This window comes from Odontesthes bonariensis, chromosome 20 (assembly GCF_027942865.1).
Source record: "Odontesthes bonariensis isolate fOdoBon6 chromosome 20, fOdoBon6.hap1, whole genome shotgun sequence".
NCBI lineage: Eukaryota > Metazoa > Chordata > Actinopteri > Atheriniformes > Atherinopsidae > Odontesthes > Odontesthes bonariensis.
Genome location: NC_134525.1, coordinates 5,451,798 through 5,476,659, shown reverse-complemented (window position 1 = coordinate 5,476,659; position 24,862 = coordinate 5,451,798). Strand labels below are relative to the sequence as shown.

The window sequence follows — 24,862 nt, the reverse complement described above, 5'->3', positions numbered from 1 at the left end:
AAGATCAGTTCATCTCATGAATGCATACAGCATATGTCGGCTGCTCCTTTTCAGGGAGCTGCTATTAACTATATCAGTAAACTCTGAATGAGTTCAGATAGTCTTTGGCTTCTGATCTTTGACCCGTGTCTCCTAAACTCTCTGCTGAAATCTATTACACACTAAAAATTAAGGCACATCGAAACTGATATTTGCCTAAGTGCAATGTGCCACATCGGACGGGCAAATCTCATGCGATGTATGCAAAGGGAGAAATGTTCTGAGTTTGAACTGTGCAGTATGCAGACAGCTTCCAGCGGCTCTTTGTAAACACTATCTTCCAGGAACCTAGCTGTCAAACATCAGCATGCACAGCCACAGACAAGCACACAAAGGAATTCTGCTGTTTGGGACCTGGATTGTGTCACCCTGAGTTAAGGATATGTCAGATATGGGGGTGGTTTCCTGCTCCCCTACCCCCAATACAGCTCTGTCAAGTAGTAGCATTTCTTTTTCTGTCAAGATTTACAGCCACACGTCAAATTTCCTTCATTTGCTGTCCTGAAACCTGAGGATCCACATTGTTTCCTTGGTTAGTTGCCTTCAGATCAATTCCCTGCCTGTTTAGCTAATTGTAGGCAATTGTGAGTAGTATGTAATTCATTCCCGGGTGTGATCCATCAGCAGATCGATTGCATTGATCTGCAGAAGTCTCCTCGTCTCGACATGTGTTCATCAAGGTGCTGTGGAAAACACATGCAGAGAGAGGCAGATGGATGTTATTCATGATGATGAATATGGAACAAAGCACTGAAGCAAGACAGAAGTCACCACAATTGAGACTCACAGAATGCTCAGTGGCATCTTAAAAGTTGTAGTCATGAAGTAATAGAGTATTTCTAAGTTTTTTAGTCCCAATGCGGTTACGGTTAACTTTACATATATGTACAGTATGCAAATTCATGTACAAGATTATCAGCCATAAGTCGAGAACAATGCTATAGCAGAATAACAGAAAAACTAGGTAATTTTGATAACAATTAATAAAAAAGACCAAGTCTTTGCCAGCTCTGGTTCTCTGGAGTTCTTTTTCGTCGTTTTACTTTTTGGACATTTTACATCAAACTGACAAAAATCAAGATTGTCGACAGTTGGTTGGACAAAATAAGCAATATTAGGTCATTAGTTTTGGAGAACATGCTGACATTTTTATGCACTACTTATCTATGATTTGCTATAGGGTTAATTAATTAATTTTAGTTTTAGCCAGAGATGGGCAGACATATTGTGGTTTCGTCAGCAGTAATGAGGACGCTGCTCCGTTGTGGTGAAGATGGAGCTGAGCCGGAAAGAGAAGCTTTCAGTTTACTGGTCCATCTTTGTTCCAATCCTCACCGATGGTCACAGATCTGGGTAGTGACCCAAAGAATGAGGTCGTGGATACAAGCAGCTGAAATTAGTTTCCTAAAGAGGGTGGCTGGGCTCAGCCTTAGAGATAGCCACTGCTCCTCCATATAGAAAAGAGTCAGCTGAGGTGGCTCAGGCATCTGGTTAGGATACCTCCTGGTCGCTGTCAGTTAGGGTGGGTGCGAGGCGTGGATGATAGGACACATATGCGGACTTCAAAAAAGAAAACTGATTCATTATTTCAAAACAAAGGTCAAAACAAAGGTCAAAATAAAGCGCGGCTGAGCCGGATAACAAAACTAAACTGTGACAAAATAAAACACGACTATGGAAAACAAAAGACTTGACTTAAACTTGACTTAATTCTGATAAAGGGAATGAGGAAACCTGGAAACTAAATACTGACTGAGTGATAGGTGAGTGAGTGCAGCTGAGGGGAAAAACACAGGTGGTGTGAATGAAGGTGATGGCAGAGCAACAGAAACTATGGGGAAACATGGCAAAACTAAATACTGGATTGGACTAGAAAACTAAGGCATGAGAAAGAACTAAAACATGGCAAAACCACTATAGAAAAATACCACTCTATAATAGTGGTATATTTCTAGTTTTCTACTTTTTAAGCATTTTTATTGTTAAAAAATATGTGAAGCCTAAGGAGTGATTAAGGGTTAAATTCCACTGCATGTTATACTTGTATAACTGAGTTTGGGATGAAATAAACTCTTGAAAATGACTGACTTGATTGTGTTGGACTAAATAGACTATACATTTTGACAAGATTTTCCAAGTTTGAAATGTTGACCCTAAAATCAAAGTCACGTGCGATGCAGTCACTGATGGCATGAGTACAGTAGGTAACATTAGCAGGGTACCATCATTACATATAAAACACTAATCTGATTCTTTTTAATTGGAAAATTATCTGTTGAAATACATTAAAGTTGATACAGAGATTCACAGAATTTCAATGGTTTCCGTACCCTATTACCACATCTCTGGGACTGTGACATCTAAACCATAACATAACAATAATTAAGAAAATAAAAAGTTATGTTTTAGTTGCAAAACTAATCAAAAATCCTTTTGCATTGGTGTAATCGTGTTAACAAAGCCAGGTGGGCTTCTCCTCTCCTGACGGACATTTGAGGCTATAGAAACCCGAAAAATTGTTCCCAGAAATCATTATGTGAGTAATCAAGAGTAGGCCCAAGACTCATCTTTTGATGGAGATGAACAATTGAGAGAGGATGAAAAGAATGGAGTAACAAAAAAAGACACCAACTGACAACAACACAGCCTGAGTGCTCAGGTCTATAAGTCCAAGTCTGACAACAGAGATGGCAGCGTCTGCACTGGGTGACAAGCTCGATCCATTTGGCTCGGCAGGCGAAGACACAAACACAAGCTGTCTAAAGGGAGTAAGGTAGACTTCAATCAGCTAAAAGGTGATAAAACATAATTAATTCAATCACCCACACAGTCTCAATCCCTCCTCTCCCCTCCCTGTCCGCCGAGACGAAAGCTTTTCCTCCTGTAGGGATGCATTACCACAGGCAAGTTAATGGGTAACCACACTTAGATTCTCTCAAAGCCTTTTTTCCCTATTTATCAGGTACTCAATGACTCGCTTGCATCTGATTCTGTGGCATCACAATACAACCTATGCCATTAAACTCACAGTTATTCACACACCCACCAGATAAAAAAGATGGATCTGTATTCATGCACTGTATGTTGAGACACCTTTGGTCATTAACTGTAAGACCTGGAAGAGGAAAAATGACCCGCACGTGAGAAATACAAGATTGCAGAGTGAACAAGCCTTTATGTACTGACCTCACACCATCTGAGACCCCATTAATACCCGAACCAGCCCAGCTTATGGGCACCTGGGTCAAGTAGGCCACAATTAGTCCACCTCACAACATCTCCTTGAAAATACGAGACGGAGAAACAGGCTGGGAATGGGTAAAGAGTGGGTGCAGACTTTGAAAATGAGCTAGCATCAGATTTCGTCTTGTTAGGCTGGTGTGAAATTAGTTGTTTGTCTGTGAAGATCATGCAGGCCTGAAGGCAGATGTGGAGAGATCAGAAGAGTGTGTGATTTGTGAGTATAAGTGTTGTGAGTGAGCAGGTAAAGTGAATGAGTGAGTCTGAGTGGGAGAGTTGATATTCATTTGAGAACTGGTGCACTGGTGAAAGTAGAATCCACTTCCTAGAGGCACATCTTTCCCACTGGAGCAAGGTGTGAGGAAAGAGAACAATAGGTATTGAAGGTAGAGTCATGTTTCAGCACAATTGCTGCCCGCTGTAATACAAGGCCACTACATCCTGTCTCCCATGACAACCGAGCCCTACGCTCCAGGGAGTGGTTGGTAACAAGGGAGAGATTTGTCCTCCCAAGCCTAACTAGACCAGTGCCAGTATAGATGCCAAAGTAAAGACAGAGTTCGTATGGGAAGAAAAAACATACAGCAAATTAAGATAAAAAAAAAAGACTGCAGCTTGCTTTCATCATTCCGATAGTGCTTCCTTAGATTTTTGGTCGATATAGCTTTTTTTTAGCTTCCTTTTGATGTGTTTTTGAAGCTCCACAAATCAATATTAACCAAATCAACAAGCATTTCATATTATTTCTAAATAAGACATCTACATAAAATATGAAAGGGGTATCTCACAGCTGGTGAACTGACAGATATTTAGGAGTTGGCAAGGATATTCAATACTTTTGTCTGTTCTTTGAAAGTAGTTTATTAGTCCATTACTGACAGTGCGCATCACAATCAAATGCAGGAAACAGCTTTCAGCCTTCAGTGACTTTTTACCATTCATGTCAACAAAAGATTCACAGCCCAAATACAGAAGCATGGACAGCTGTAAATGATTAGTCAAGAGCTTTAGTCGCTTTTATTTTAAAAAGCTAACATTTACTGGATCCATTTCCACCACCTTGCCAAATGTTAGATAAGTCAGAACCTGCTGGTTTGTCTAGCAGAGCTAATCCAATTATATTTATCCGGAGTTGGTGGGAAGCATTACAGCACGCTAATTTAGCCACATGCGTCCTAGCATATTAGCTAAAACATGACCAACATTTAGTTAACAGATGCAAAGAAACTGGATTGTACAACTGCATCAAGTGATAATATATCTCATTTGAACAGTGAACTTGTAATGGGTTTTCTACAAGAAGTGGTTATGTTAGCAGATATCATTAGCTGGAGAAGAAAGGTGGAAAATTTGACTAAAACCATTAGCAAAATAACAGAAACCATTTTCTGTCCTTTCTTTAAGGAGTCTTCAGGAATAGTTCTCCAGGCTTCTTGAAGGACATCCCAAAGCTCTTCTTTGGATGTGGGCTGCCTTTTGTTCGGTTCTCTGCCAACATGATCCCACACTGCTTCAGTAATGCTTCAGTACCGATGTTGAACGCACTTATTGTAAGTCGCTTTGGTTAAAAGCGTCTGCAAAATGACCGTAATGTAATGTAATGTAATGTTGAGCTCCGGGCTCTGGGGAGGATTCATCCCTCCATCAGACCTGCTGCCACTGATTTTCAGTCCACTTCTTGTGTCCTTTGGCCCAGCTCAGCCTTTTCACCCTGTTTCCCTTCCATAAAGGGATAGTTCGCCTCTTTTGACATGAAGCTGTATGACATCACATATTAGCAATATCATTTATGAACATCTTCTTACCCCCTGCTGCGTCCTGTGAGCAGAGTTCCAGCCTCGTTTTGGTGTTGATGAAGGGAGTCCGGCTACTTGGCTAGGGTTACAAAAATAAAGCGTTTTGCTTCTCAAAACAATATGCGTTCAAAAGAGTAATACATTTGCATCACAAAATCGTTGTCCGGGAAAAAGTCAGACCTCTCAATCGCTTAGCGCTATTTTCTCTACCTTCGTATCACTGCACGCTACCGCCTGCCAACAGCCGCGCCAAAAATAGCTTCTTCTTTTGTCCTCCACTTGTCCAGTTTCCTCAAATGTTTTAAGGACACACTGCACACCATGCTGAGATATGCCAAGTTTTCAGCTAACAGCTCTTTGGGAATCACCTTGTTGCTGCAGAAATCCTGTTTTCTGTCTGTCAGACTGTGTTATCTTTGCTGTTTTTCATAGATGAAACTAAAGAAATGGGAACAAATGATGTGTCTCTGTGACAGGCTGTTGGGAACAAAATGCCTAAAGATACAATTTAAAACAGTTTTCTTGCTAAGTTGTCTATTATGTAGACACAACACTGGTTCATCCCTTGAGTTAGGAGACATTTTTATGCTTGAATGATTCAGAGGTCAGAGTTAAGTGGCTTAACAAAGAAAGAAACAAACAGATTCCACTGAAAATGGTGAGGTACAAGGACTGGACTGAAAATGAGTGAAAAAGCAGCCAAATAAACCAACCAAATAAAAACTATGAAAGACCTTCAGAAAGCCTGACGTTCAAGACCACTTTAAAAGATTACAACAAAGTCTGGCTGCTTGGTAAGAAAATATAAAGAAGTTTCTGGGTACAGTATACAAGGGCTGGATCAACACTGGTATACTGCACTGTATATAGAAGACACTGTTGGCTGACAGCTGTGGACAGCCGGGCTTTTTTCTGCCATGTACTTATGAAAGGAAGGTAGAGACCAAAATGTCTGACTGTTAATTCTCCATTATTTTTTTGTGTTCTTTATAAACAATTTAAGGAAGTGGTTTTCAGTCATTCAACACAAACTTTTTAGTAATTTAACAGACATTTTTATCCAAAGCATCAAACAGTCAACACAATGGTAGAATTTTAAACTGTACAGGCAACTTTTGATGACATGTTTACCAAAACAAGCTAACTGGGCAATCATAGGTCAGGGGTGTCATGTGTTTACCAGCTAGTTGTGGAGTTTAAAAGATGTAGGCTTCTACAGCTTTAAGTAAAGAAATGAGTGTGTGTTCAACCATATCTAAAAGAAAAGGAAAAAATACTAAACTGTGCAATTTAAGAAATGTAATGGTTTGCTGCTGATGAAAGCTGGCAATTAAGGGTGATGGTTCAGTAGCAGAGAAATATTTAGATTACTCTGACGTAACCTATCAAGAAACAAAATGTTAATGAGCAATTAAATTAAAGAAAAAATATTTATTAAGATCTAATCATTCATGTGAAAAAAGATTTGATATCGGCAGCAAACTCATATTCTTAACATACATGACATGGATCAGTGTTTCGCCTTCTTTTTGGGTAATTAAAGGTTTTTATAAAACTGATTTTCAATGGCTTTACTCTCCACCTGATGACAGATTATCAAATCAGCAGAGATTGTCCAAGACAGCACATTTAAATCCCATTACTAGCAGATGATTAAAAGGATATTTAGTTCTATACCTAATCTTACTTTCCTGAAACAGGTTAAAAAACCTGCCAGTCCCGATAATGAATGACAGCAACCTAAGCGCATGAGGTTTAAAAGCTGTTTTGCTTGTTCCGATACTTGTTTTATGAGGATTTCTAAGCAGTTCCTTATTCCTGAACAAGCTTTAGTAACAAGTTACTGTATATCACTATGTGGATGTTTTCCATGGTTAGAAATGGTTCTGTCTCAGTGTGGATAACTACATTTTTACCTTTCTCTGGCAGTTGCATAGCTTTAATGCTCCTAATTAATTTCATTATTTTTTGGCCCTGGCTGTTGAGTGGAGATTAGTTCTCTCTGAGAAGTGGGGATAGAAAACATGGTAATTGCTTATTACTCTCAGAGCCTGCTTTATATTATACTAAAGCCAAATAATCAGAAAATATCCAGACACCTGTAGCTAAAATTTAAAATCCTGCTCTTGTGGACACTGGATCAGTCTGCAACAATGTCCCTGGTGCTAATAATATTTGTTCTTTTAATGTTAGCCTCTCTCTTTGATTTTCTGAAGTTTTGTCAAGACCTTTATATTAGAGCAGAAACATGCTCAAACTGGGTTATTTTGTATACAAATGTGTAGTTACTGGGCGGCTATCATTAAAAAGAATAAAATAAATTACATAAGCTGAGGTCAACATAATTTATCAGGGCCGATTTAACTTGTTAATTAGGGCTAGGTCTCAGTTTAATTGGGTTGGCTGAACTATTTTTAGATTAGTGGTAGAATCAACTAGTACACTTTTGTAAAGTACACTCATATCACTCTTGTACAACAAGATTAAATTTAGTTTTGTTGAAGTCTTGAAGTGATTTAGAGTCAATCCAAACACATTTGATGATACATATTTTTTTTTAAAAGAGAAATGAGAATATAGTGTTCTTACCATCGAAAAGACAGTAGTTTTAAATACATCTTCTGGGATTCAGGAGGTAGATTGGTCATCCTTTAGTTCTAACGACCCTTGCTAAATTATTACAATATGCATAATTTGAGTCATTCGACTCCTTCTTCATTCTGTTGTGGTACTAAGGGGAGGAAACATTGTAGAGATATTGGTTGCCATGACCCAATATGTTGCTCCTCTATTTTTGCAGTCCAATTAAACCGTATGTATGGTGAAAAACACAGAATGCGTCACAATTTGCATGAAATACTAAAGACTTGAGATGATATTTAACATATTTCATTTTGTCGTAACCCCAAGATGTGAGAAAGGCCGCCCTAAAACAGCCTGGATTGAGTGTTATGACCACCTTACACCAAACGACCAAGATCACTGGGGCGTGCCAATACTCTTGTGAGTTTCTTCACAATTTCATTCTGACACTGGAAATTCTCTGCAATAGCTTTAAAAATTGTGCTGATCTTTCACAGAGAAAGGTAGAAAGCAGCAGAACGTCGGGCAATAAATCAATTACCCCTACCCACAAATTTGATATAATTACTCCAAGTTTATCGTATAAACGGTTTGACCTCATTTTAAACTTAATTCAGTTAGTTTTAAGCATAAGTGGTCGCTTTCTGTATGACTTGGTTACATTTGCCATATTTCGCTGTAATGTAATTTTAATGATATTGCACCATTTTATCCAGCTCATAGAAAGCACTTTAAAAGTGCATGTACTACACTCAGAAACCTTCAGTTCAAATAAGATTAGTTCTAATATAATCCAAGTCACAAAGTAAAATTACAATATAGGCACACAGCAAGGGTTATAGTTATAGTAGTGGCACAAATTAACATTGTGTTGTAGACAATAAGTCATTTAGAATCCACAATATGTGTGAATTAGCAGCATTTCTTTGAAAGCCTCTCCATTCTTGAAATAAATATCCTTGAATCTGACTTGTGTGGCTACACTTGATCATCTCTCTGACACAGGGTGGTGGTACAAGTGCGCTTAAAGGCAGATATATACTTATCTTTTGGCTGCAGAAATGCTACCTGTGCGGCACATGAGAAAGCAGGCTGTTATGACTGGGTCATAACTGCAGTAACAAGATCTCTACATAGACACCATCAGGAAGGATAAGAGCCTTACAGGGACGAGAGGGGGGGGGGGGTCCAATAATAATTCTATGTGGCTCAGTGAAAAGGCAATGAAACAAGAACTTGTAACCAGATGAAGGAAATGTAGACACAATGGAAAGAGAGATGATGAAAGACAGGCATGGATCACTGTGGTAATACAAAAACAGATATTTTCAAGAATATTTGTGTAGTTCTACATGTACTCATGTTTGATACTCAACACTTTGTTTGGAGATCCTGTTGCATTCGCCTGGAAGCCAAGAACAACAAAAAAAAATTTTTTCCCACACATGAACCAATAACCGAAGGCTAAGTTCACATGAACATACTATTATTAAAAATAAGGTTTTTCCCTCTTTCAATTTAGAGGAGATCATGTCCCACTGGTTACATAAAAATATTCAGTCCATATAGAAATGCATAACACAGTCAGAGCAACACAACTCCCACTACGACTACCAACTGGTGTACACCGGGTAATAGTAGTAATACTTTCTATATTATTGTCAAAACCATTTTTAATAACCATCCAGTAGCTTTAGCTGTCACACATTTTCTCCCTTCGCCTGTTAAGTAGTTCAGTGTGCAGCATTTTCAAAAGAGGTGATCCCATCATAGTTGTTTTGCCCTCAAGGTGCAGGCAAAGCAGCTCTTCAATTTCATTTTTTTCAATCTCGAGGTCTGATTGAGTCTCGTCAAAAACCAGAGACGTTGGCAGCTGGTTTTGTATTGGATTATGTAGCAGTAAACTCTGTAGTGCACTCTAGGATGTCCGTTCTCCAATGGAGTCGGAGAGTAACTGTTAATTTATGTAAAAAACAGGTAAAAAGTGCTGCTAACAAGTTTAGCAGTATGGTGATGGTGTCTCCCACTGCCATCCCAACACAAGGGAATCTGGTGCGTAATCTTACATTAGAAACCAAAAATCAAATTAAATTAATTTATAAAGGATATTTAAGAAAAAGCAAAAAAAACCCAAAAAACTTTGATTACCAATTGCTATACAGAACATAACACAAATAAGAAAATGAAACTAAAACATATTTGCAAAGGCAGATTAAAAGCACATATAACCAAAAAAGTCAATACCAAGTCAAACTTAATGAAAACTGCGGTTTTCCAGTCCACAAATAAAAGTCTGAGAAAATCTTGTCCGTGGGAGCACCATTAACTACACAGAAAAATGTGGTTGTTAAAATGTCCGTGTACATTGTGTAAGTGACACATGACAGGGTCAAATTTTGTGTCACCACTACAGAAACCTTTGTTGTTGCAGATTAATAAAATCCAATTTATTGATGGTACTCAAATATGTGAGAAATAATCTGGTGTTTTATTCCAATTAAAACAGTGAAAGTTGAAGGCTGAGGATTTAGCAGCTTAGGATATTTCTAAATATTCCTCTACGCTCTCATAAGAGTAATTGCTGGATTTACTATTTGCTTGATTTGTAAACAGCCCCCTATTTGTAAACATGCACGCTATATGCCTATCATGCCGCCGGCGCAAAGAACTATAAATCCAGGTGTATTGTTCCATAATAACTGACATGTTAAAGAGGCTTTGAACCACAATCTCTGTGTTTAAATGTAATTTAAATATTATCATACATAGAATCTTGGCAAAGTTTGTTTTCCATCATTGAAAATTAGTACAGAGAGTCGGAGTAAAGGGGAGTTAATAGGAGAACCAGCAGCTTATTTTCACCCCCGGGGGCTCTGTTGCAGATTAAAGCAGCTATCTGAGATGCTGCAGAATTTTTTCATATTCATTTCAGAGCTGTTTGAGTTCCCCCAAAAATAAAGTCCATTCATCTGGATTATATCATAATGGCTAAAAAAAAAAACATTTAAATTGTAGGAAAGCATATCCTTTAAGATACACTCTGTGAACAGCTTCTTATTTATGTAGTCACCTTGCATTCTGAAATGTGGGGACATTTCGTTATAATCACTTGAAAGCTAATGAAGCTAACGAACATAGCAGGCAGTAAAATAACCACTCTCTTATGGATGTTGACAGCTTAACAGAAAACTTACACATCGGGTTATAAACATAACCATTTTCTCCTTACAGATGAAATCTAAGCTCTACAATTAGTCCACATTTATGTCCAAACAGAGGCAGAGTTCGGTGTGAGGAGATGCAGAGCATGTTAAAAGCCAAACTAAATTTACTCTGAAGGATTGGTGAAGCTCTCTTAGGGTGCAGCAGCCTGGCTCTGCCACTAAAGGTAATAGGGCCAGACAGCTGCACGTTAGCTGTGGATCATCTGCTTTGACACAGCCGCTGATTTCATTGGCGGCAACAGCTATACCTGTACCTACCAGGCATATCGGTACCCCCTACCCATATTTCCTCCTCCCTTCAAAAGTACACCTCACGCCTTCCAGGATCTCGTCATGCCGCTCGCCTCTCAAGACTTAATGGATGTGAGAGAAGGCATGATTGTTACAGGCATATGTACACGCACACAATATTCTACTATACACCTAATCTTCAATCATGAAGATGTTAGAGCATCATAACTGTGAGGGGGATGGGGGGGGGGGGGTCGGACCTTTTTATTTCACGTAAACAAGAGCAGATCAGGCTGTCTCTCCCAGACGCCTCTCATTTGAACAACACAAACACAAGGCTTCTAATTAAAGATGCAACAAAAGCTCTGTCAGTTGTTTCTCTTCTCATCTCCGTTGGCGTGTCGCTTTGCGTTAAGGCACAAAGCTTAGTCTGGCGTGTTCCCAGACGTAAGGCTGCAAGCTAAGGTGCGGCTGTCCGCATCCCTCCCAAAACAAAAAGAAAAAAAACTCTGCATCATAACAAGAGAAAGCAGCACTCCAGATTCAGCTTTGTGTTTTGTTTTGAGCTTCATAATATCGGGGGTGAAGTTAATGAATTCCATCATAGCTCACAGTGATTTATATTGCATGACTGAGCAGGTTGGGATTTGGTGTCTCGCTCAAGGACACGTTGACAGTACACATAGCGGTTGATGGACGTATATGCTGGCTGGAGAGGGAATTGAACCTGTGAGCAGAGTAGTTTTTATTTTGTTAAAGACATTCTTCATAGATGGCTCTGCTCTGGAGGCAGAAGGAATCTCATTGATGGAGTTAAAAGCAAGTGGGCAAGGCCAGTTAAAGAAATAAAAGCGTTTTTCCATCTCTAAACAGGTAGCCGAAAACTTGGATCCCTTTACCAGCTCTTGATGTTGACTGTCTAAAAGGTTCATTTGAGATTTACAAGATTATTTGTGGATTACAAGGACTACAGGGGTATTATTGTTAGACTTTCTTATAATCCTTTAAAGTGGTCTTGAGCAATGGGTCTCCAGGATTTCTGAAGGTCTTAGAAAGTTTTTCTTTAGACATTCGCTGCTTTTTCAGTCCAGTGCTTGTACCTGACTATTTTCAGAGGAATGTGTTGTTCATTGGTCACCTAACACTGACCCATAAAGCAAAAAAAAGGCTTCTAACTCAAGGGAGGAACCATTGTTGTATCTACAAATAACAGACAACTTAGTAAAGAAGCAGTTTTGAATTGTATCTTTAGGTACTTTGTTACTAGCAGCCTGTCACAAAGACACATCATTTGTTCCCAATTTCTTTAGTTCCATCTTTGAAAAACAGCAAAGATAACACAGTCTGACAGACAGAAAACAGGATTTCTGCAGCAACAAGGTGATTCCCAAAGAGCTGTTAGCTGAAAACTTGGCATATCTCAGCATGGTGTGCAGTGTGTCCTTAAAACATTTGAGGAAACTGGACAAGTGGAGGACAGAAGAAGAAGTGTCAGGCCTAAAGAACTATCTACAGCAGATGAACAGGATCTGAAAGTGATGTCCTTAAGAAAGAGGAAAACATCCAGCAAAGACCTGACACAGGAGCTGAGAGATGCATCTGGACCTTCAGCTGATCCATCTGCTGTTGGCCCAAGCCTCATCAGAAATGGGCTCCATGGAAGGGTGGCTGTCAGGAAGCCGTTCTTAAGGAAGGGAAACAGGGAGAAAAGGCTGAGCTGTGCCAAAGGACACAAGAAGTGGACTGAAAATCAGTGGCAGCAGGTCTGATGGAGGGATGAATCCTCCCCAGAGCCCGGAGCTCAACATTACTGAAGCAGTGTGGGATCATGTTGGCAGAGAACGGAACAAAAGGCAGCCCACATCCAAAGAAGGGCTATGCCTGGAGAAATTGAATCTAGTTTAAAATGTTTCAATAGTTGCATGATTGTGTGGTGATCTCACTGCAGCATTAAAACAATCCTTAAGGTAGAATGCAATAACACCATACCAGTTTTTCCAAGTATGACAATTGTCCATCTCTAGCTGCCCCAAATACTCCTTGTCGCACTGACTCTCTGAATTTGGCATCTCTTTTAAATTTGCCTATGTCACTTCAGTGAATGTGGAGGTGTCACATATTCCATTTTGTGCATAGGGAATTAACTCTGGGTTAATTTTCCTGCAGATAATGCCCAGATCAGTCCCAGAAGTGTCACATCTTCAAATACTCATTCATAGAAGCAGCAGCAGTGATGGCAATTAATTCCGACGTTAGGAGATTCGGCCTGCTTTCTTCTATGTTCGTCAGAACCGAATATTTCCACATTGTTGAAATAGTTTTTGTCAGCTGTGTAAATGAGGTATTAAAATTCTCCTTAGCTTTCTGAAGCCGTCTATCCAGCACAATAAAAAGGCTTTCCTTTAGAAATAAGTGATGGTGACATTTCTCCAACGCCTCCAGATTCAGGATCCAGAGTCCTGCTTCACTGTGGAGCCGAGCACAGCAGGAGAGTCATTAGAGGAGTCAGAGAGATGATTTCAGATCAGTCTGTCTCCAGCTCCTGTGTTGCCACCCGGCATAGCTTTAATAGGAACATTATTAAGTCAGAAAGAAAAACAGGTGCCAGATTTTACTGCGAATCAAGCTGCTACTTAAACCTTTGTTTTATCCCACTCTTGCACTTTCTGACATTTTCTCTCTTGATATAAGACCTTCTACTGGCAATGCAACAGGAAATTTGTCTTTTAGTAAGATGGAAGATAAAAGGTTCATACTTTCAATGTGATTTGAAATGTCGGAGTGAGCACAAACTTTAAAAAATTCTTCTTTATTTATCCTGATTCATAATTCAAATATAAAGCTCAAGTTTTGTCACTTTTTAAAAAGTTTTGTTGTAAAATAAAAGAGAACGAAATGAGCAGATGTATCGACCTAAATTAAAATCACCCCTTTTCATACACATTCATGTTTCTAGGTGGGTGAGCTGTTGATTTTTTCAAAGTTCGTTCAAATGTGAGGAAACTTTGTACATCAGTATCCTGTCGAATAAAAAAAAGGTTGTGATTGTGAAGATGGATACATTTTACTGTAAGAAGCAGTTTGCCTTGTGGTCCAGCAGGGGGCACTGTAGTATCATCGTGCCCTGGTGACCACTTTTCGTTACGTAGCTACAAAGACAGGAGAAACAAGCTAATTATTTTGGATTTTAAACCGTGAAAAGTTTAGGAAGACTGTTTGCAGACTTTGTACAAAGAAGCTGTCTTACGCTACAATGACTCCTGCTAGAATGCCAACCGTGTGAGGTAATAGAGGCACCACATAAAAGCAAGTCAATGTTGGGTGTTCAATGTCATCTGACTGCCTGCTGTTCAGCGTAGTCAGCTATAGCAAGTTCTATGTATTTTGTAGTTTTAATTATGATTCATGCTTCTGTTTTTTCTTCTTCCCTTGTTATGACTTCTTTCTCTTGGGATTTGTGCAACTTTTTTTGTCTTGCTGTGAGTAATTCTGTCATGTGACTGAATAGCGTAGTAGTAAGATTGCAGCCTTTCATGTCGGTGACTGATCCTGAGAGCTACAAAGAGAATCCTGACCCGCACATGAAAGATACTACCTCCAGTAGGGAGGTCTTTAGGCAAGACCCCCTTACGCTATCTATGAGTGCTTTGGACAAAAGCGTCTGACAAATGCATAAACACAAATGTGATGTTAACTTAGCGACTTTGTCGCTATTATTGATGAGTATTCCGACCCCTCTAACAGGTCTTTTTCAAAAATAGCGAATAGTGACAAATCAAGCAACTTTTCCTGGTGTTATTGGAGACTTTTGGAGACTCTGGCTCTGTTCGAAACCGCATACTACATACTACATACTTGCATACGGCATATTTCCATACTGCATACTCATCGATCAGACAGTATGCAGAGCGTTTCGCTCCTGCCCGAGCCGAAATCAGCCGTCCTGAAGCTGATTTCACTTAAGCTCTAAACTCTGTAAACTTTAGCAACATTTGAAACATTTTCAGGTGAGAAAGTAGTCGTTTAGATCCCCAACGTGTTGAAAACCTGACAAAATACCGTCTATTTTCACTTTTGTTCCGACGAATTCGGCAAAGCTAGCCGTTGTGAGCAACGCGTTATTTTCACAAAATAAAATACCCGTTGCCTTTTATCATAGGGAAAGCCATTACGATACAATTGGTGCTTCTGTTTTGAAAACAGGAAATGAACCTACCCTCGTTGTAGCTAGCTTGAAACTGCCGTTTTGACAGGAAATGATGATCGGCGACGTCACGTTACGTTGCATCTTGAGTAGTTTGAGTATGAGTAGAAACCTCATGATGCATACCCAACATTTCAGCGAATCTAGTATGCATCCGGGAACTTCTCGCTTACTCAAACTCACATACTAACTCAAAAAGTTAGTAGGAGTAGTAGGAGAAGTATGCGGTTTCGAACAGCCTCTGACATGAAAGCATGTACCGTTCTTACTCTTCTCAACGAGCAGCAGGTGCTGTCGTGGGCCCCTCCCCCGTCCCAAAGCACTCACAGGTGGTCTAGTCCTCATGCAGCAGTCCCTTCCAGCTGCAGTCAGAGCAGGACATGTTAACCCTCCGCGTCCGGACTGCAAATTAATCGCGTGTGTGCAAAACTGCCACTGGCTGATCATGAGAAAAAGAATTGTAAAAGGAAAACATTTTTGTCTGAAATAAATCACTGCAGAAAGTTCATCACAATTTGGGGTGCTTTCCATTTTTCTCATGTATATGGCGAAGGCAACTTGATTTGCTGTACTATCGGTTATAGTTTTGGTTAGTGTAGACAAGGGATACCCAAATCTGGTCCCAGAGGGCCGCTGTTCTGTAGGTTCATCCAACATCCAACATCCAAAACCTGCAGGACATTGGCCCTCGAGGACCGGATGTTGGCATCCCTGGTTTAGACTTTGCTTTTAGTTTTTTGCAGATGATCTGCACTGAGCCAAACCACACTTAAAAATAAACCTGTTTTCGTATTTTAAAACTAAATTCAAGGTCAAAATTTCCCATATTTTGAAGACAAACTGACATCCCTTTCTTAAATCAGATTTTTCATGCATTTTTTGAGTTTATTGTTGCCACACCTCCACCTCTTTTTATCCCACCCCTACCATCTAGAGTTCACACAGGGTGTTCGGTACTAATGGTCTTGTTTTATGCTGGCATGTGGGCACACAGAGGCTGAATGTTTCTGACAAAACTACACAGACACACATAAAACAAACATATGTACACTTTATCCAGCAGCACCTCGTAAAGTAACCAACACGGGAGTCTTCCAGATAAAGTGCACCAATCGCAAAAGTCTTGTTCATTGGTAAAAGGGTTCACTACAAAAGTCCAAGTATCTTTGACCTCCAGTTTGTGTGTCTTTAGGAATTAAGCAGTGGCACACCACGGATTTTGTGGTTCCAAGAGTGTCTGATATGAACGATATGATGCTTTTAGTTGCCAGGTGACAGAGAAAAAGAGTTCCGCCACACAGTCTGACAGAGTATGTTGTCATAGACCTCGGGAGTAAGACTGCAGGTGGAGGGAGCATTTCATACCTATCCTAATTGATTTTTTCACGCATCGGTTGTTAGCGAGGAGTCAGCCAAGACTGGGCGACAGCTTCATCTACGGCACAACACAAGTTTTAGGGAGATGATTATAATGGAACAAACAAAGTGCCCTGCTGCTGCAACTCCTGCTCGGTTAGGATTTATCATGTTTATTTAGCTGGGAAAGAAAACTTTTCATGCATGTAGCTTACAAATGAACTAATGTTTTTTTTCCTCTGTGATAAGCCAGGTTCATTTTGAGGTGTAAAGAGAGGGGAGTGGTGGTTGTTTAAGCCCCCGTTGTATTATTTCTTCCTCTGATCAATGGCTCACTGTGGAACTACAAACGCACAGAAACCAAGAACGGAGACGTTTACCCTGTGCGTGTGTTTGTTTCTGGTTAGCTGTGGCTGCATGTGCGTATACCTCCTCCCACCGCATACCAAATATGTAATGGAGCGCACACGCTCCCTGTAGTTGTTATTCTATTGATTCCGGGAAGTGGGGGTAGGGACTTAGACTGAGTCAAACCTGATGATATGAGACTTGTGCACACACCACCAAGCTTGAGTGGTTTCAACCAGAAATATTTAATCAATTATGTTAAATAAGATAGGAAGTAATTTCCTTTCAGTGCATTCAGAAAGTTCCCGATTGCTTATCCCATTTTTTATAATTTCTTTCTTATTTCTAAATTCATTTTGTTGGCTTCGTGTAAATAATTAAGTGGGAATAACTTTATTCATTATTCAAACATTCATGTTCCGTATTCGTCTGTTAGTTGCTTCCGTCAGTCACAACATATGCACACGTTCTTAATTTCTACTTCAAAAGTCAGCCCAGCCTTTCATTTCAGATTCAGAGGCAGAGATAGGGTCACAGGGACAGAGCAGAGAAGGGGATATAAGGAATGACAGAGCGGGGAGGGGTAAGTATCAGAGCGAGACATGCTGTTCCTGAGGTTTGTGGTCCTGCCGCTTCAAGGCCCCATGTCTCCTCAGCTCCTGTCAGCTCATCAAGGCCACGTCTCTGCCTATCCCCACTGGAATACCGCATCAAACAGCCCGGGGAGCCTTTTATCCTAAACAGAATGCCGCCTCTTGTCACAGCTGAGGCTCGGCAACAAGCCGCACGCGGATGGCAAAGTTTAACACACAGAGTGAAAGTCAATACCCTACTGAGGTGGCGAAGCTTAGACATGAGAGGGGGGAAATGGGGAAAAGGTCACCAGGAAAATGGTATCTTGAAAGACACCGCTTGTCTGAGACAAGAGCACGAGAAGCAGGAAGCCAGACGAAGCCAGGCAGGCACTTAATGTCACGGTTCACTCTTTCGACCTCGTGCCAATTCTGATGTCTCACAATTAAGGCCAAACATGTTATATTTGTCATCCCACCAATTACTGTAAAGGTTACGGGAACTTGGCTTGTGTATACAAATCCTACTTCATGTGTGTGCATCATCGTCTAATTTCTCTTTGTTTCAACCGGTAGCCAAAATCAGACATGAAAAGGCTTGACTGAGCACCCCAAAGACACAGAAGAGCTCTTTGTACTCGGGCTTGTTCTGCTCCATGCCATTTTAAATCTCGGGCAGAAGGGGAGAAAGCTGCTCTTCTTATCTTAGATGACATGGAGGCTTTGCTCCCCCTCTCTGGAGCTCTCTCATCTTGTTCTTCTGAAACCTAACACTCTTTCATGTTCTCCCCTAGTGGTGGTTGTGGTGGCAAAGAGATACACTGAATGAGACTGGCTAATTTTTGTTTAGATTATTCCATCTGAAGGCTCTTACATGATAAGCGAAGTGAAAAGAAGCCAAGCGTTATCCTCCTGTTGTGTATTTTTCATCGAGTCTTGTAGGGCTAAAACATGGCTTTACTTTTAACTGTCCAATTGATGCAAAGGACGATCAATTTAAACCTTTCAATTCAATTCAATTCATTTTTATTTATATAGCGCCAAATACAACAAATGTCATCTCAAGGCACTTAGATTGTAAGTCCAATTCAAGCCAATTGGAATTCAATTAATTAATAATAATCATAATTCATAAAATAATCCAATTCGTTCATATAGAGCCAATTCAAAAACATTTCCTAGCTAAGAAAACCAACAGATTGCACTGAAAACTTTTTGTTTTTCGCTCCAATCTGCCGGCCTGAGCGTGCCTGAGGCGACTGTGGAGAAAGTAGGAAAAACAGAGTTTGTTAACTGGAGGATCCTCTAGATTTTCAAATGATTAACTTGTTGTAAATGGTTCATCCTAATGATGCAGACTAAGACAGAAGAGGCCATCTGAAAGGAGCCCAGCTTCATCAGGAAAAAGGCAATTTTTACATTGAAATACAAAATCAGTGAATGTCTCTGATTATGAAACCCTTATGCCATTTGTGCATAAGGGTTTCACAAAAAGGGACAATTTATTCATTTTTGGGATATGTAGAGCAAAAGCACAATATTTAAACCGGAAAAATTTGGACTATTTAGCATTTTTACATGAACAATGAAACAATGAAAAATGTTACAAATCACTAACTTTAGATAATCTTGTCCAGATTGGACCCGTAAATCTGGTTTATGGTGGAAATACCAGCTTATTCTAACACTACCAATGTGTCTAGCATCAGAGCAGGTGAATACTAAAGTCGTGAAAGACTGATGGGATTAAAAAACAGCCAATTACATGACAATGTGAGACTGATTAATGGTAACTAACCAGTGAAGTTCTGTGTAGGTCTAACGACCATGTAATCTGCTTTCCTCATGACAGAGCTCAACAGTTTAAAAAAATCTACTCAGAGGTGACAGAACAAGCCATGTCCTTTATAAACTTACTGCCCCCAGTCTTAAGAGGAGGCGTATGTGATCCGATCCGTGAAAGCACCGTGTCCCCTAAACATCCAACGTATTACAGCAAAACCAAAGTCCAGCAACATGCAGAACACAACTGTATCCAATCTATTTCTACGGCAGATCTGGGCCTTTGTGAGGGGGACACGAAGGGATTTGTTTTCCAGACGTCCACCACCGTGACAGACTTAACAGACAGAGGCCCTTCCATAGGTCCTATAGGTTCAATTTGTTCTGCCAATTATTATCCGTTACTCTGCCACAGTTATGCAAGGTGTCGTTCAATGAGCTTGAATGCTACCCTTTCAATGTCCCCCACCATGACAAAGGGGAGCCCCAGCCTTTTTTTTTTCCCCTGGGGGGCCAGTCAAGCATTCGCTAGCAGATTGGTAACCAGTCAGGTCTTCAAATAGACAAAGAGGGTGGGCAGGGCAGTGGGGAGGAGTAGGGGGGGGGGGTGGACTGCAAGAAAGAACGACCTGCCAAATGAGAAAGAAGACATATTGAAAGGGACATAGTGAGAGAAAGAGAAAACATATTGAACTGATGGAGAAGTACAACCTTTTGACCATCTGCCTTAGTGGGTGACAACAGCCTTCATCTGTATTTTTAGAGCTGTACAACATCCCAAATTACTCTGTCAGGAAGATTAAGGAGAGTCAAAGGGCTGTTGAGTGGGAAAAAAAGGGGGGCAAAGTTGCCCCAGCGGGTTACGAATAGTGGAGAAACTTTCCACGCTTTATTTCATCTGAAAACGTGTGGTTTGGGGGGAAACAACAAGAACCCAACAGCAGCCTTGAACACTTTCTGTGTAATACATTCTCATTTCTGGTTAAACATGGTTGAGTACATTTCCAATATGATTTCACTCTCCTTGTCCTTTTCTGCCAGGGGGTAGAAATATGCAACAGACTTGACTCCGAAAACCTCTTTTTGCTGCATTAATTCCATGATTGCTTAAATGAAACACTGCTTTTTCCTCACTCCGCGCTAAACGGGGATCACATCTCCGTGACCATGGCTAATCTTTCGCTGCTGTCCTGGTTTGTGCTTGATTGTTGTGGATCTTTTTTGTCAATTTGGAAAACGAATAGCTTCAACTTCGACCAGGAAAGGGCTTCGCCTTTTTTTTTTCTGCTTATTTTTAAATCCCTCTTTGTTTCCAGACTTGTACAACACTGGTTCATTAAAATGCATTAGGGCAAGTTCACCGGTGTGAGTGGGAAGTTGATTTTTTTTTTCTTGCTCCTCATCCTTTTCAGCTTCACCGACCAGCGATCCTGCACCCCTGGCAGTTTCCACTCTCCTAGCCAAGCTTTTTCTCCACCACGCTGGTCACTTTATTCACTTGCAAATACACTAAGATGAAATGGTTTGCCTTTGTGGTGCACTTCCATCCGCTGCTTACCATCTACCACCTCATGTCTCTTTCCTCTCATTCCTCCATTTGCCGGATTTTGCACCCCCTCTCGCTGTAATTTCACTCCTATCCTGCCGTCAGTACGCCCCCTCCTCCTCTTCCTCTACTTTCTCCACCTCCTCTGCTCGAGGTGGGAGATTGCTGGATTACGCCGGAGCCAGAGGGGAGGTCGTCCCACTGATTGTAAAGAGAGGGACAATTGGTCCTTTAGCCTGATTGGGCCCCTAGGTCGGAAACACCCGGGATGAGTGTTGCAGACAGCCGTGAGAGGCAGACAGAGCAGAGGCAGCAAGAGAAGATACATATTTATTCATATTTAGATGGAGAGAGGGGAAAACTTTACAAAAAGGCCAATGAAGAAACGACTCAAGGTGACTTTAAACTGATGATTCGCAGGCAGAAGCGTTCACAACTTTCTGGGGAACAGAATAAAGAGATAAGAGAGAAAGAAAAACGAGAATATTTCTAAAAGGTGTACCGAGGAGGGGTAAAGTTGAAAAGAAAAAAAGGTAAGACACTTGACTTTTTCTGCATCTTTTCTTCACATTTTTAACGATGTCAATAAAAAATGCCGATAGTGCTTTCAAGATACAAACAGCAAGAGTTGACTGAAGGGAGATTTGATGAATAAGGCATGAGGTCGGAGCAGCTGAGTTAAATCTTGTGTTAATTGATGAGCAGTGTTTACAGAAACAAATATATTTGGCTGTTTAAAGTAGGTCACATTGACTTTTTGCAGAAAAGCAGGGATTTGATGGCACTTTAAAAAGTTTCTAAGGCTCAAAGAGAGCCTCCGATTCTCAGCACGTCCGCTCTGTCGCTACTTCAAACAAGCCACGCTGAAGGAGAGGAATGCCTATCTGCTTTTCACGGACCTTCGTTAGGCATTCAGTCCCCGCTCCACAATCTGAGCCAAGGTTCTACTCTCTTAAGATGAGGACTTCGTTTTCGCCACTATCAAACCCATTAAGCTATCGCCTGTCTTGTAAGGCTGGCAAATAAGATACTGGATTGGCATGTGCATTCTCGCCACGGCACGCGGACATTTCTCACTGTTATCAGGGAGAGGCGGTGGAGGACTCTGAAAGATGAGCTTTGTGCCTCCATATTAACAACACCTTTCAGGTTTCCGTGATGGTGCTTGAGTTTGAGATATCTTAAATGACATTTTCAGCACGATGAGGGAACAGGATTCTCTTTCCAGACAAAATTCAAGAGATTACGGCTTGGAAATTAATTTGAAAGGACCTGACCCCAAGTCGCGTCTGTTTAATTTGTGACACTGATTGGAAAACTTTTCCAGATGATGCTTATGCACGGTGACATCATTTCCATGCACCAGTGCCTGGGATGAATGCCAGTTTGTGTGATTTGATTTCTCCATAAATGACAAGGCTCCTTTTTACGGCCCTCACCGAGCAACGAGTGAACTAAATGTGCACTGAGGAGGAGAGGGAAGTTTGAATGACACGGCGACGCAGATGTTTAAATGAGAGAAAAGTTAATCAATTATTTTTGTGGCGGAGACACAGGAGGAGCAGCTTCTGAAGCTCAGCCAGCACACTAAGGCAGATAAAGGCAGGAGGGAGGGATGCGTAATTAAAAACACCTTACAGTAAACGAGCCGCGGGGAGGCAGCGGTGGCGGCATTCACAGCTGCACTGAGGCCCCGGGAGCGCCCAACAATTAGAGAGGCAGTTTCAAAGCCTGCCCCATGCCAGCACCTCTGTCCTGAGGGGGTCTGGGTTAAAGAAAATGGGGATAAACAGAGGTTAGAAGCCTAACACACTCATTTTGTCAAATCATATTCATACCCACACACAAACAACTGCGATCTTGAGAGGGTTTGACCAGAATACAGGCTCATCCAGCCTTTGAAGGCTGCCTTCTTACCCTGTGAGCCAGATGTGGAAACTAGATCCACGCTGGAGGCGTGGATAGTATACCCCCTTGTAAAAATCACAAAACCTGGTCATTTTATCCACACACATACAGAACACACCAGAGGCCACGCTGCGAGAAAGACCTGCTCATTAAAAAGTTAGCACGTCAAGCAGCAGACACTCAATTTGATTCTGCGTTAATAAGTAAACAGACATTAGCATTGAGAAATATTACGGGAATTTCGTTGAGGAATGTGGCTCGTCACGCTGACAACTCGGCCTGGGAAGTGAAGTTAGACTCAGAAAACTCGACACTTTCTCACACCGGAGCTCCTCAACCCTGGTCAGAGATACGGAGCCTCCTCTCCGCCATCGCTTTCCACCGTGCAAAATCGATTGTGGTTAACAAATTGGCCGTGACGTTTGGCCCTGCCGGGGTGGGTGGATCTCATTTTCATGGATCCACCCAGTTTTCCAAGGTCCTTTTCCACAGTCTGGGAGGCCTTCTTTCAAAGATGTGGTGAGTGGGGCACAGACATGGCCACTGTGAAATTAACACTTAATAATGCTACACATAGATCTTAAACTGGGCAAACCCATACTAATGTGCCACACACTAAGCGGGCCCTTGGTAACCTCACAGAAAGGTCTTCTGGAATGTTTCTTATGGTTATGTCAACTCTAAGGACATGTAATTTCTCCTTTAAGTTGTTTGTCAAAGTGTAAATCAATGTACGTGGCCATTAAAACCTCTAATGAGCTTCTTTTGTCCTACAAACAATCTAAACTTCATCAATATTTAATCTTAACTGCAAAATCGCCATTCTAACCAAGTGTAGTAAGCTTAAATTCAGATTAGAATAAGATCCTTTTTCTTAATTTAATTAAATCATGACATGGACTTGCTTTATTAGGAGCTTTTTGTTCTTTTTTCAGTTATTTTTTAACAATTCGCACTTTTCATCTGTTCTCACGCCACACGTGTATTTTCTGGATTAAATTAAACCAGTTTTCAGTTTTCAAAACTAGCATTTAATCCGATGACTTTTAAGAAGAAAAAACATCCCAAGTGCTATCTCCTCCCGCCTGCATGAACACCTCAAACTACCGTTACTTTGAATGGTTAAAGGCAGCAGCACCTGCGAGCTGCTTGCACATGCTCAGTGTTGTTCTGGAGGCTGTGGATTGTGCAAGAAAACGTTTACGATAAACTCGCGCTTCTGTGTCTGAGTGCATCGTACATGTAGCTTAAATCACTGCACAGACATGGTCTGTAACTTCTTTGGATGCTGATTTTGTTAGAACTCACTGCAGTCATAAAAACAGGATTTAATCAGATGAGTCTTAAAATACTTAAATGGTCACAGGTTGAAACATAAATTCAATGGGCTGCTTTTCCGTCATAACTTACAGTTTGTTTTCCACTCCGTATGAATTCCCTGATGTTCGTACTTTATTTCACTGTCCCATCCCACAGATTCTCTTTTTCTCTGGTTAATGTTGTTTATGTTCATAAACACAATAAACAAAGCGGATTTCATAAGCTAATGCTGCCATTTCGAGTTCAAGTTGGGTGTCCATGAACTGGACACCACACACACCAAGCTTTTAAGAAGCCAAAATCTTAACGTAACTAAACAAGAATATCATGCCAACTTTAAAAATCAGACAGTTTTTACACTTCACTCATAGAGCACAGGTTTAATTTCCTATCTCATTTCTATGATTTCATACAGAGGAATGGAACAGGAGTTGGTCAGATTCTCTCAGTCATAGCGTGGCAGTTACTTGCTGTTTGTTTTTCTCCATCAGAAGGAAAGATCCCACCTCTCCCTCATGTAGGAACAGTTTGTTGTTGTCAGATCACAGTTAATGGAGCAGCAGGTGGACATGGAGTACGACGATACAGCAATATGGCCCATCACTTTCTTACGCCAGCTGCTCCCTCTGACAATCACATTTTCTTCCGCTGTCAGTCAATTTCTTCCTACCGTTCAAACACCTCTTCTGTCAGACCTTTTTTTGTATTTTGAA

At 40.8% G+C, this 24,862-nt stretch overlaps 1 protein-coding gene across 2 annotated transcripts in view; it reads left to right on the top strand.

Annotated features, from left to right (window-relative positions):
• The window catches only part of LOC142369946 (cadherin-20-like), an 85,695-nt gene that overhangs the window by 29,072 nt on the left and 31,761 nt on the right, over positions 1-24,862 (top strand). The window contains exon 1 of one of the 2 annotated variants that reach the window (XM_075452360.1): positions 21,114-21,454. The exons of the other annotated variant lie outside the window; for it this stretch is intronic. The gene's annotated coding sequence lies outside the window, so the exon portion shown is untranslated. Of the gene's footprint in view, positions 1-21,113; positions 21,455-24,862 lie in introns of those variants that run through there. 2 annotated transcript variants of the gene reach the window in all.